At 40.9% G+C, this 10,942-nt stretch overlaps 1 long non-coding RNA gene across 3 annotated transcripts in view; it reads left to right on the top strand.

Moving 5' to 3' along the window:
* Positions 1 to 347: 347 nt before the first annotated feature.
* LOC147371069 (uncharacterized) overlaps positions 348 to 10,942 on the top strand; it is a 30,381-nt gene continuing 19,786 nt past the window's right edge. For 2 of the 3 annotated variants that reach the window (XR_015165765.1, XR_015165767.1), the window contains exon 1: positions 348 to 510. This is a non-coding gene — a long non-coding RNA (uncharacterized LOC147371069). The remainder of the gene's footprint in view (positions 511 to 10,942) is intronic. The other variant, XR_015165766.1, reaches the window with a different exon arrangement.

Below are 10,942 nucleotides of genomic sequence, written 5' to 3'. Positions count from 1 at the left end.
TGTATGCTTTCCCTGGTGGCTCAGTCAGTGGTAAAGAATCCACCTGCTAATGCAGGAGATGCAAGTTTGATCCCTGGAGAAGGAAATGGCAACCCACTCCGGTATTCTTGCCTGGGAAATCCCACGGACAGAGGAGCCTGGTGAATATGTCATTCTGGAACATGTAAGGCAGGGGCATTTTTGATTGAGATTTATTGTTGGAGAACATTGAAATGTGAGTTTAGTATCCCTGGCAAAGGCTGGGAACACAAACATAAACGGTTCTCTAAATACAAATGAGCGGTGGTTTTACAAAAGAGCAGGGCGGAGTGCAGCCCTTAGCACCATTACCAGGCAACTGTTTCCACGAGACCACTAACTGAAAGGTTAGGGCGGCGGTTAGAGGTTCTGCTCAGTCATTGGTCGACCCTGCAGTGGGCCCCTCCCCCGGGGAACCGAGGTCAATGAGCAACCGGTTGGTAGAGGCCTGTTCGGTCTTGGTTGGTGGAGTGGCAGTCTTCAGGCAGTGAGGTAAGAAGAGGTGGATACCGGCTTTCTCCCGAGAGCTCTCCAGCTCACCTGGTCTCAGGCCAGCCTTCGGGGCTCCATAGCCCTTGCCAAGGCCACCAACTGGCCAAGCTGAAGCATTGAGGTGGCCGTGAGCCTCTTTCCCATCACCTCTGGGACCTAATGGAAGTGGCAGTGTGCGATGGAACACTGTCTGTAAGGCTTCAGCCCTGCTGTTTGGGAGGACTGAGGAACCTGAGGCCTACTTGGCTCCTGGGCTCCTGGCTCCCTCAGTGATGACAGTTGGGCAGGGTATGGGGCCCTGGCCCTCAGGGAACTTCCAACTGAGATCTGCCTTGTTAGCCCTGGCAGGCCGACCCAGACTCAGGGCTGGAGGAATACTCCTGGGCAGGGTAACTGGGCCTTGCAGGGACCCCCTCCCCTTAGCCAGGGCCTAGACCTCAGAGGGTGAATGTTGTACCTGGGAACCTTGCCCTTTCTTTCCAGAACAGAAAATAGTATTTGTTTGGTAGAGATTTATAGGAACATTATTACCTGACCATGATGTCAAGAACAAAGACTCTGACACCAAGAAATTTGCAGCAACCAACCACAGCCCTCCCTCACCTTTGCTATGAAACGGATTTGCTGAAAGCCTTTGGGGAATTTGGGGTTTTTCAGGCGTGAGCCACCCCTTGCAGGTCCCTACAATAAACCTTTCTCTGTTCCAAACTCATACATTTTGGTACTGTTAGGTCTTACTGTGGGTCGAGCAAAACTAGTGTTTTTGGTAAGTTTCAATTTGGAAGGAACTGTTTCTCAAGGGATAAGTGAGAAAGAAGACAGCAATAAAAGCCTCTGTGAGGAAGAGGTAGACAAAGGCTAATGGTTTCTTATGCTTAAAGAGTGACAAATTATATTACAGGTCTTATCATGGGTCCCTGGAACATGGAGGAAAATTACTGGCAGAATAAAAGCTCCATATTTTGGTTTTAGAAAGAAAAACATGGGTTGAGATAGAAAAAGTGAATGAAACCTCTTATGGTGTAGCAGTTTTATTTTAAAATGGAATGAAAACACTTTTTAATTGATAAATGAAATGGAAAGAAACTTAGGTCAAGTTGGGATTTCGATAGAGGGAATATTATGCTATATGTCTTGAAGATTCTTGACGTATGCATGGCAAATGCATACATATGTTTGTTGCCATAGGAACTATCTTCCTGGACTACTATGGACACTGCTTTTCCTCTGATCTCTATCTTTGGTGCTTGCTTAGCTTAGGACTCAAAGAACTTGGGTCATTGTACTCAACATTTGAATGGTCCGGATTTTCAACTGCATGATTTTAAGTAATTTTTTGGATTCATCTAAGAACCTGAACTATGGATTTAGTATTAAAAAATATATATATGTTCCAATGCCAATCAACTGATTTACAAATGCATCTTGGAACACATTTTATTATGAAACTTTCTTCTGTGTGTTTATGAAAGACAGGTAATATACTATTCTCTATCAAGTGAAGATGTTTTGGGGACTGCAGATTCTGTGTCTGTCTGAGCCTGCTGAGGGTGTTTATTTAAAAGCACAAGGCTTCCTCTATTTACTCTTGGTTCATGCCTAAGAAATTATATATTTCATCCCTGGCATTTGACTTAAAATCTCTCTTTGTATCAAGTGAGATAATCTTCATATTTATGGATTTGCTTAAAGTAGATTTTCCAACTACTTACAACTTAATGAAGAGATTTATGACTTTAATTTTTAGAAAATTCCCAGAGAAAGTTCCAATAACTCTCGTAGCCCCTTAGGCCTTTCTAGACACTTCTTAACCTGTCACTCCCACCTAGCCCTGCTGGGGCCAGCACTGATTTCCCCACCACTCTTCCAAGAACAGGAATCAAGGCTCTGCTGGCATCCTGATGGTGAGACAGCATCAGATTTATTCCCTGACATTGGTGACTTCAATTAATTTCCTGGTGTTCCGGCATTTTTTTGTTTCTGATTTAGCAATTTAATGTTCTTCTTCCTTCCTTCTTTTATTCACTAGCTAGTTAGCACCAGATACTATATCATTTTTCCAGCAGCCAGCCTGTGAAGAGGAGTTGGAGTCAGCCTCTGGCTAGATTTCAGACACATCAAGAAGTCCATATACTCAGTATCAACATTATTACCTTGATGGCATCTCAAGTGGGAAGAAAGATTAAGAAACACAGAGTACATGGATCACCCTGTAGAACAGGCCTATGACAGAAAATAACTCCTTGTTCCTTACATTTTACAAGATGTTTTTGCAAAATTTCTAAAGCAGAGAACTAGTACCATTTCACTGATTACCTAAGTTCACCTACCAGGGCAAATGAAGAACAGATGTGTCATTTTCAGTATTCGGAAAATAAATTCCAGCTTATTTTTAAAACATGTTCTCTGAATGCCTCTGCATGGTACATAGGTGGCTGCTGTCATGAGAACCACCTTCCGGGGTCAGTATACAAGCTGTTATCCCTCTGGTTTCCCACCTTCAGAGTTCTCAGTAACTTAAGATTCAAATATACCTGCTAAGTCGCTTCAGTTGTGTCCATCTCTTTGCAACCCCATGGACAGTAGCCCACCAGGCTCCTCTGTCCATGGAATTCTCCAGGCAAGAATACTGGAGTGGGTTGCCATTCACTTCTCCAGGGGATCTTCCTGACCCAGGAATTGAACCTGGGTCTCCCACATTGCAGGCAGATTCTTTACCATCTGAGCCAAAGATTCAAATATATCTGAGACTTAAAACTCAACTCTTGGATAGTAGGTTTTTAGCTACGTCATGGTTTGATTAGAAATTTTGTGATGCACAGAACCTAACCGTAGGTATTGTGAAAATACATATGCCAAGCTCCAAATAGTTGTATCCACAGATTTAGCCATAGAAATTGGGCTTGGTTTGGTGGTTCCAGGGCAAGTGACGGTTCATGTAGTTTACTGTTTCCAATTCAAGAATGTTGAAAACAGAGAATTTGTTTTGGTATTTAGGGCTTGGTTTATGAGGCAAAACTAAAAGAAACAAAAAAATAGCAGGACCAAAGTAGAAACTAGTGTGGAAGAGACTGTGGCAAAAACCCAAGCATATAATAAAGATATGCTTAAATTATATATGCATAAATTATATGCTTTCTATATAATAAAGCATATAATTTATAAAGATATACAGCAAAAAATATGTGATGATGTCTTGAACACCCAAGTCAAAAGAGAAGTTAGATCAAACTCAATAAGGATAGAAAGGGAATCAGAGGAATTATACTGCAAAGGACAAACCATAGAGATGTGTCCTCAGGAAATGACTAATTGAACAAAAGCTCTCTGACTGGGGCCATCTGGTCTTAAAAGAAGCTCATTGGATAAAAGGGTCTTGTGGAGACTTTAGCAATGTTCATGTAGCCTCAAACATGGAAAATTTTCACTTTATATGTTTTATAATAGTACATGAAAAAATATAATGCTGATCTATGCTAAACAGTCATTTATACATTCTTCATGGAGTTTTGTAGCATAGACTTGGATGTAGGGTAATAAACTCCTTTGCCTTATTTTTTAAAGACTCAAGAATCTGGCTATAAGCCAAATTATCACCTTCTCACAGTCATTAAGTATTGTTGGACTGTGTTTTATATAAAGTAATTAAACCAGACATAAGCCTTAAAACTCAGGAATTTAAGGGACTTCCCTGGTGGCTCAGTGGTAAAGAGTCCATATGTGAATGCAGGAGACATGGGTTTGATCCCTGATCTGGGAAGATCACACATGACATGGAATAGCTAAGCCCATACACAGAAACTACTGAGCTTGTGCTCTAGAGCCTGGGACCTGCAACTGCTAAGCCCATGTACCACAGAGACTGAAGCGTGTGTGCCGTAGAGCCCATGCTCTGCAACAAGAGAAACCACTGCAGTGAGAAGCCCGTGCTTCTCTCAGCTAGAGAGTAGCCCTTGCTCACAGCAACTAGAGAAAAGCCCATGCAACAATACTCAGCATAGCCAAAAATAAATAAATACAATTTTAAAAAGTCTCAGGAATTTAAAATTTGAGTCAGAATATTAGAGCATTTTAGATCTGTTGAATACACAGAATAAGCAAATACACACACACACACAATACATTCCTGCAACACAGGCTTGAAAGAGGGTTTTTTTTTCCCCCCACAAAGAGACTATTAGAGAAAAATTATATAAACTGACCTAAATCTTGATCTTACTAGCTGAAAATTCTAGAAATTCTTACTGAAAGAAAAGAGTATTCCAATAAGAGAAATCGTGCCACCATCAAACTTTAAACACAAATGTGGTGGAACGAGATGAGTGACAGGAGTAAAGGCTGGCAATAGTATGTTCATTCATTTTCTCATTCATTCCTTCAAAGATTGTTAAGTGCTGCAGTGGATGGTTTTACTTTGTTTTTAGAGATGGCTGCAACACTAGTTGCCACATTAAATGCTCTTTTGCAATATAATCTTCCTACTTATACATCAAGAGGTGGAATCTGTTTCTCTTCCCCTTGAGTTTTGATTGGCTGCTTTGTTCAACAGTATTGATAGAAGTGACGCTGTGTAACTTGCAAGCCTGGGCTTTAAAATATCTTCAGTTGCTACTCTTCAGAATAGCCAAGACATGGAAACAACCCAAATATCCATCAAAAGATAAGTGGATAAAGAAGATGTGGAGGGTGTGTGTGTGTGTGTGTGTATAATATATATATTATATATATATATATATATATTCTATTGTGGATGTGCATACATATGAATGAAATACTGCCATTTGGAGCAACATGAATGGACCTAAAGATTATCATGCTAAGTAAAGTAAATCAGGCAGAGAAAGGCAAATATGATATCCCTTCTATGTGAAATCTAAAAAAAGAACACAAGTCAACTTATTTACTAAACAGAAACAGACTCACAGATATAGAAAACAAACTTAGTTACCACAGGGGAAAGGTTAGGGGGAGGGATAAATTAAAAGTATCGAAGTAACAGATACACAGCACTGTATATAAAATAGATAAACAACAAGGATTTACTGTATAACACAGGGAACTATATTCAGTATCTTATAATAATCTATAATGGAAAAGACTTTGAAGCTGTATACCTAAAATTAATATAATATTATAAGTCAAGTATACTTATAAATAAAATTTTAAAAATATCTTCCGTTGCTGCTTTTGTTGCTTGGAACACAGACACCATGCTGTGAGGAAGCCCAAGCAGTCCCCTGGAGAGGAGAGGTCCGTGTGAAGGAGAACCAAGAGCTCTGGCTGACAATCCCAATCCCAGCTGAGTTCCTGGTTGTAAAGTGACAGCTATGTGAATGAAGCCATTTGGTATTTTTCAGTTGTCCTTATGCCCCAGATGACACTACACGAAGCAGAAGAACCAGCCCAGAATGGTTCTTCAGGGTTCAAAATTCTGGGTTCAAAACCCAGAATAAAGAGAAATTATTAATCTTGATTGCTTTAAGTCAGTGATTTTGGGGAAGTTGTGATATGCAACAATATATAAATGTGGGTTTCTTTGGTTTGCTCAGTCAGTAAGGAATCCGCCTGGAATGCAAGAGAACCGAGTTCAATCCCTGGGTTGGGAAGATCCCCTGGAGAAGGAGATGGCAACTCAATTCCATATTCTTGCCTGGAAAATTCCATAAATGAACGTGGCAGGCTATAGTCCATGGGGTCGCAAAGAGACACGACTTAGTGACTAAACCACCACAATATATAAATGTAAGTATTTGCTATGTGCCTGTCATTGGGCTAGTTGAAAGCAAAATTCTCTTTCAAGAAACAAATAGAATTAATAATAGTCTAGTGGAAGAGACCTACACATTAGCTATGCATATAGTATATGGGGACAAATTCAAATACATAAATACAAATTTCTCTGTATTTATGTACAGAGAAAACACAGTGATCCACCTGAAAAACACATTCTGAATAATTAGGAAAAACTTCCAAGGAAGATAACATGTAACCAAAGTATTTAAATAAGGCATTTAGGCATTTATACATGCACAAGTATACAGAAACATGAAACAGTATATGTATATCAGTTCAGTTCAGTTCAGTTCAGTCGCTCAGTCGAGTCCGAATCTTGTGACTCCATGGACTGTAGCACGCCAGGCCTCCCTGTCCATCACCAACTCCCAGAGTTTATTCAAACTCATCTCCATAGAGTTGGTGATGCCATCCAACCATCTCATCCTCTGTCATCCCCTCCTCCTCCCAACTTCAATCTTTCCCAGCATCAGGGTCTTTTCAAATGAGTCAGCTCTGTGCATCGGGTGGCCAAATTATTGGAGTTTCAGCTTCAACATCAGTCCTTCCAATGAACACTCAGGACTGATCTCCTTTAGGATGGACTGGTTGGATCTCCTTGCAGTCCAAGGGACTCTCAAGAGTCTTCTCCAACACCACAGTTCAAAAGCATCGATTCTTCAGTGCTCAGCTTTCTTTACACTCCAACTCTCACATCCATACAGGACTATTGGAAAAACCATAGCCTTGAATAGATGGACCTTTGTTGACAAAGTAATGTCTCTGCTTTTTAATATGCTCTCTAGGTTGGTTATAGCTTTCCTTCCAAGGAATAAACGTCTTTTAATTTCATGGCTGCAATCACCATCTGCAGTGATTTTGGAGCCCCCCAAAATAAAGTCAGCCACTGTTTCCACTGTTCCATCTATTTCCCATGAAGTGATGGGACTGGATGCCATGATCTTAGTTTTCTGGATGTTGAGCTTTAAGCCAACTTTTTCACTCTCCTCTTTCATTTTCATCAAGAGCCTCTTTAGTTCTTCACTTTCTGCCATAAGGGTAGTGTCATCTGCATATCTGAGGTTATTGATATTTCTCCTGGCAATTTTGATTACAGATTGTGCTTCTTTCAGCCTGTCATTTTGCATGATGTACTCTGAATATAAGTTAAATAAGCAGGGTGATAATATACAGCCTTGACATACTCCTTTTCCTGTTTGGAACCAGTCTGTTGTTCCACATCCAGTTCTAACTGTTGCTTCCTGACCTGCATACAGATTTCTCAAGAGGCAGGTCAGGTGGTCTGGTATTGCCATCTCTTTCAGAATTTTGCACAGTTTATTGTGATCCACACAGTCAAAGGCTTTGGCATAGTCAATAATGCAGAAATAGATGTTTTTCTGGAACTCTCTTACTTTTTCGATGATCCAACAGATGTTGGCAATTTGATCTCTGGTTCCTCTGCCTTTTCTAAAACCAGCTTGAATATCTGGAAGTTCATGGTTCACGTATTGCTGAAGCCTGGCTTGGAGAATTTTATATCAGTTAGGACATATTTAATGGACAAAACCAAAAAAATCAGAATCGAACTAAGTTGAGTTCAGTTCAGTTGCTCAGTCGTGTCCGACTCTTTGCAACCCCATGAATTGCAGCACGCCAGGCCTCCCTGTCCATCACCAACTCCGGAGTTCACCCAGACTCCCGTCCATTGAGCCAGTGATGCCATCCAGCCATCTCATCCTCTGTCATCCCCTTCTCCTCCTGCCCCTAATCCCTCCCAGCATTGGAGTCTTTCCCAATGAGTCAACTCTTCACATGAGGTGGCCAAAGTACCGGACTTTCAGCTTTAGCATCATTCCTTCCAAAGAAATCCCAGGGCTGATCTCCTTCAGAATGGACTGGTTGGATCTCCTTGCAGTCCAAGGGACTCTCAAGAGTCTTCTCCAACACGACAGTTCAAAAACATCAATTCTTCAGCGCTCAGCCTTCTTCACAGTCCAACTCTCACATCCATACATGACCACAGGAAAAACCATAGCCTTGACTAGACGAACCTTTGTTGGCAAAGTAATGTCTTTGCTTTTGAATATGCTATCTAGGTTGGTCATAACTTTCCTTCCAAGGAGTAAGCGTCTTTTAATTTCATGGCTGCAGTCACCATCTGCAGTGATTTTGCAGCCCCCAAAAATAAAGTCTGACACTGCTTCCACTGTTTCCCCGTCTATCTGCCATGAAGTGATGGGACCAGAAGCCATGATCTTCGTTTTCTGAATGTTGAGTTTTAAGCCAACTTTTTCACTCTCCACTTTCACTTTCATCAAGAGGCTTTTTAGTTCTTCTTCACTTTCTGCCATAAGCGTAGTGTCATCTGCATATCTGAGGTTATTGATATTTCTCTTGGCAATCTTTATTCCAGCTTGTGTTTCCTCCAGTCCAGCATTTCTCATGATGTAGTCTGCATAGAAGTTAAATAAGCAGGGTGACAATATACAGCCTTGATGTACTCCTTTTCCTATTTGGAACCAGTCTGTTGTTCCATGTCCAGTTCTAACTGTTGCTTCCTGACCTGCATACAAATTTCTCAAGAGGCAGGTCAAGTGGTTGGTATTCCCATCTCTTTCAGAATTTTCCACAGTTTATTGTGATCCACACAGTCAAAGGCTTTGGCATAGTCAATAAAGCAGAAATAGATGTTTTTCTGGAACTCTCTTGCTTTTTCCATGATCCAGCGGATGCTGGCAATTTGATCTCTGGTTCTTCTGCCTTTTCTAAAACCAGCTTGAACATCAGGAAGTTCACCATTCACATATTGCTGAAGCCTGGCTTGGAGAATTTTGAGCATTACTTTCCTAGCGTGTGAGATGAGTGCAATTGTGCGGTAGTTTGAGCATTCTTTGGCATTGCGTTTCTTTGGGATTGGAATGAAAACTGACTTTTTCCAGTCCTGTGGCCACTGTTGACTTTTCCAAATTTGCTGGCATATTGAGTGCAGCACTTTCACAGCATCATCTTTCAGGATTTCAAATAGCTCAACTGGAATGCAATCACCTCCACTAGCTTCGTTCGTAGTGATGGTTTCTAAGGCCCATTTGACTTCACATTCCAGGATGTCTGGCTCTAGGTCAGTGATCACACCATCGTGATTATCTGGGTCGTGAAGATCTTTTTTGTATAGTTCTTCTGTGTATTCTTGCCACCTCTTCTTAATATCTTCTGCTTCTGTTAGGTCCATACCATTTCTGTCCTTTATTGAGCCCATCTTTGCATGAAATGTTCCCTTGGTATCTCTAATTTTCTTGAAGAGATCTCTAGTCTTTCCCATTCTGTTGTTTTCCTCTATTTCTTTGCATTGATCGTTTAAGAAGGCTTTCTTATCTCTTCTTGCTATTCTTTGGAACTCTGCATTCAGATGCTTATATCTTTCCTTTTCTCCTTTGCTTTTCACTTCTCTTCTTTTCACAGCTATTTGTAAGGCCTTCCCAGACAGCCATTTTGCTTTTTTGCATTTCTTTTCCACAGGGATGGTCTTGATCCCTGTCTCCTGTACAAGGTCACGAACCTCAGTCCATAGTTCTTTAGGCAGTCTATCTATCAGATCTAAACCCTTAAATTTATTTCTCACTTCCACTGTATAATCATAAGGGATTTGATTTAGGTCATACCTGAATGGTCTAGTGGTTTTTCCTACTTTCTTCAATTTAAGTCTGAATTTGGCAATAAGGAATTCATGATGTGAGCCACAGTCAGCTTCTGGTCTTGTTTTTGTTGACTGTATAGTGCTTCTCCATCTCTGGCTGCAAAGAATTTAATCAACCTGATTTTGGTGTTGACCATCTGGTGATGTCCATGTGTATAGTCTTCTCTTGTGTTGTTGGAAGAGGGTGTTTGTTACGACCAGTGCATTTTCTTGGCAAAACTCTATTAGTCTTTGCCCTGCTTCATTCCGTATTCCAAGGCCAAATTTGCCTGTTACTCCAGGTATTTCTTGACTTCCTAATTTTGCATTCCAGTCCCCTATAAAGATAAGGACATCTTTTTTGGGTGTTAGTTCTAAAAGGTCTTGTAGGTCTTCATAGAACCGTTCAACTTCAGCTTCTTCAGCGTTACTGGTTGGGGCACAGACTTGGCTTACTGTGATAATGAATGGTTTGGCTTAGAAATGAAGAGAGATCATTCTGTCGTTTTTGAGATTGCATCCAAGTACTGCATTTTGGACTCTTTTGTTGACCATGATGGCTACTCCATTTCTTCTGAGAGATTCCTGCCCGCAGTAGTAGATATAATGGTCATGTGAGTTAAATTCACCCATTCCAGTCCATTTTAGTTCACTGATTCCTAGAATGTCGACGTTCACTCTTGCCATCTCTTGTTTGACCACTTCCAATTTGCCTTGATTCATGGACTTGACATTCCAGGTTCCCTTGCAATATTGCTCTTTACAGCATTGGACCTTGCTTCTATTTCCAGTCACATCCACAGCTCGTATTCTTTTTGCTTTGGCTCCAACCCTTCATTCTTTCTGGAGTTATTTCTCCACTAATCTCCAGTAACATATTGGGTACCTACTGACCTGGGGAGTTCCTCTTTCAGTATCCTATCATTTTGCCTTTTCATACTGTTCATGGGGTTCTCAAGGCAAGAATACTGAAGTGGTTTGCTG

Source organism: Bos grunniens, chromosome 6 (assembly GCF_055505025.1).
Source record: "Bos grunniens cultivar Pamir isolate PY7600 chromosome 6, Bosgru_T2T1.0, whole genome shotgun sequence".
NCBI classification, from domain to species: Eukaryota; Metazoa; Chordata; class Mammalia; order Artiodactyla; family Bovidae; genus Bos; species Bos grunniens.
The sequence above is the reverse complement of the archived record's forward strand: the minus strand, read 5'-3'. Positions and strand labels throughout refer to the sequence as shown.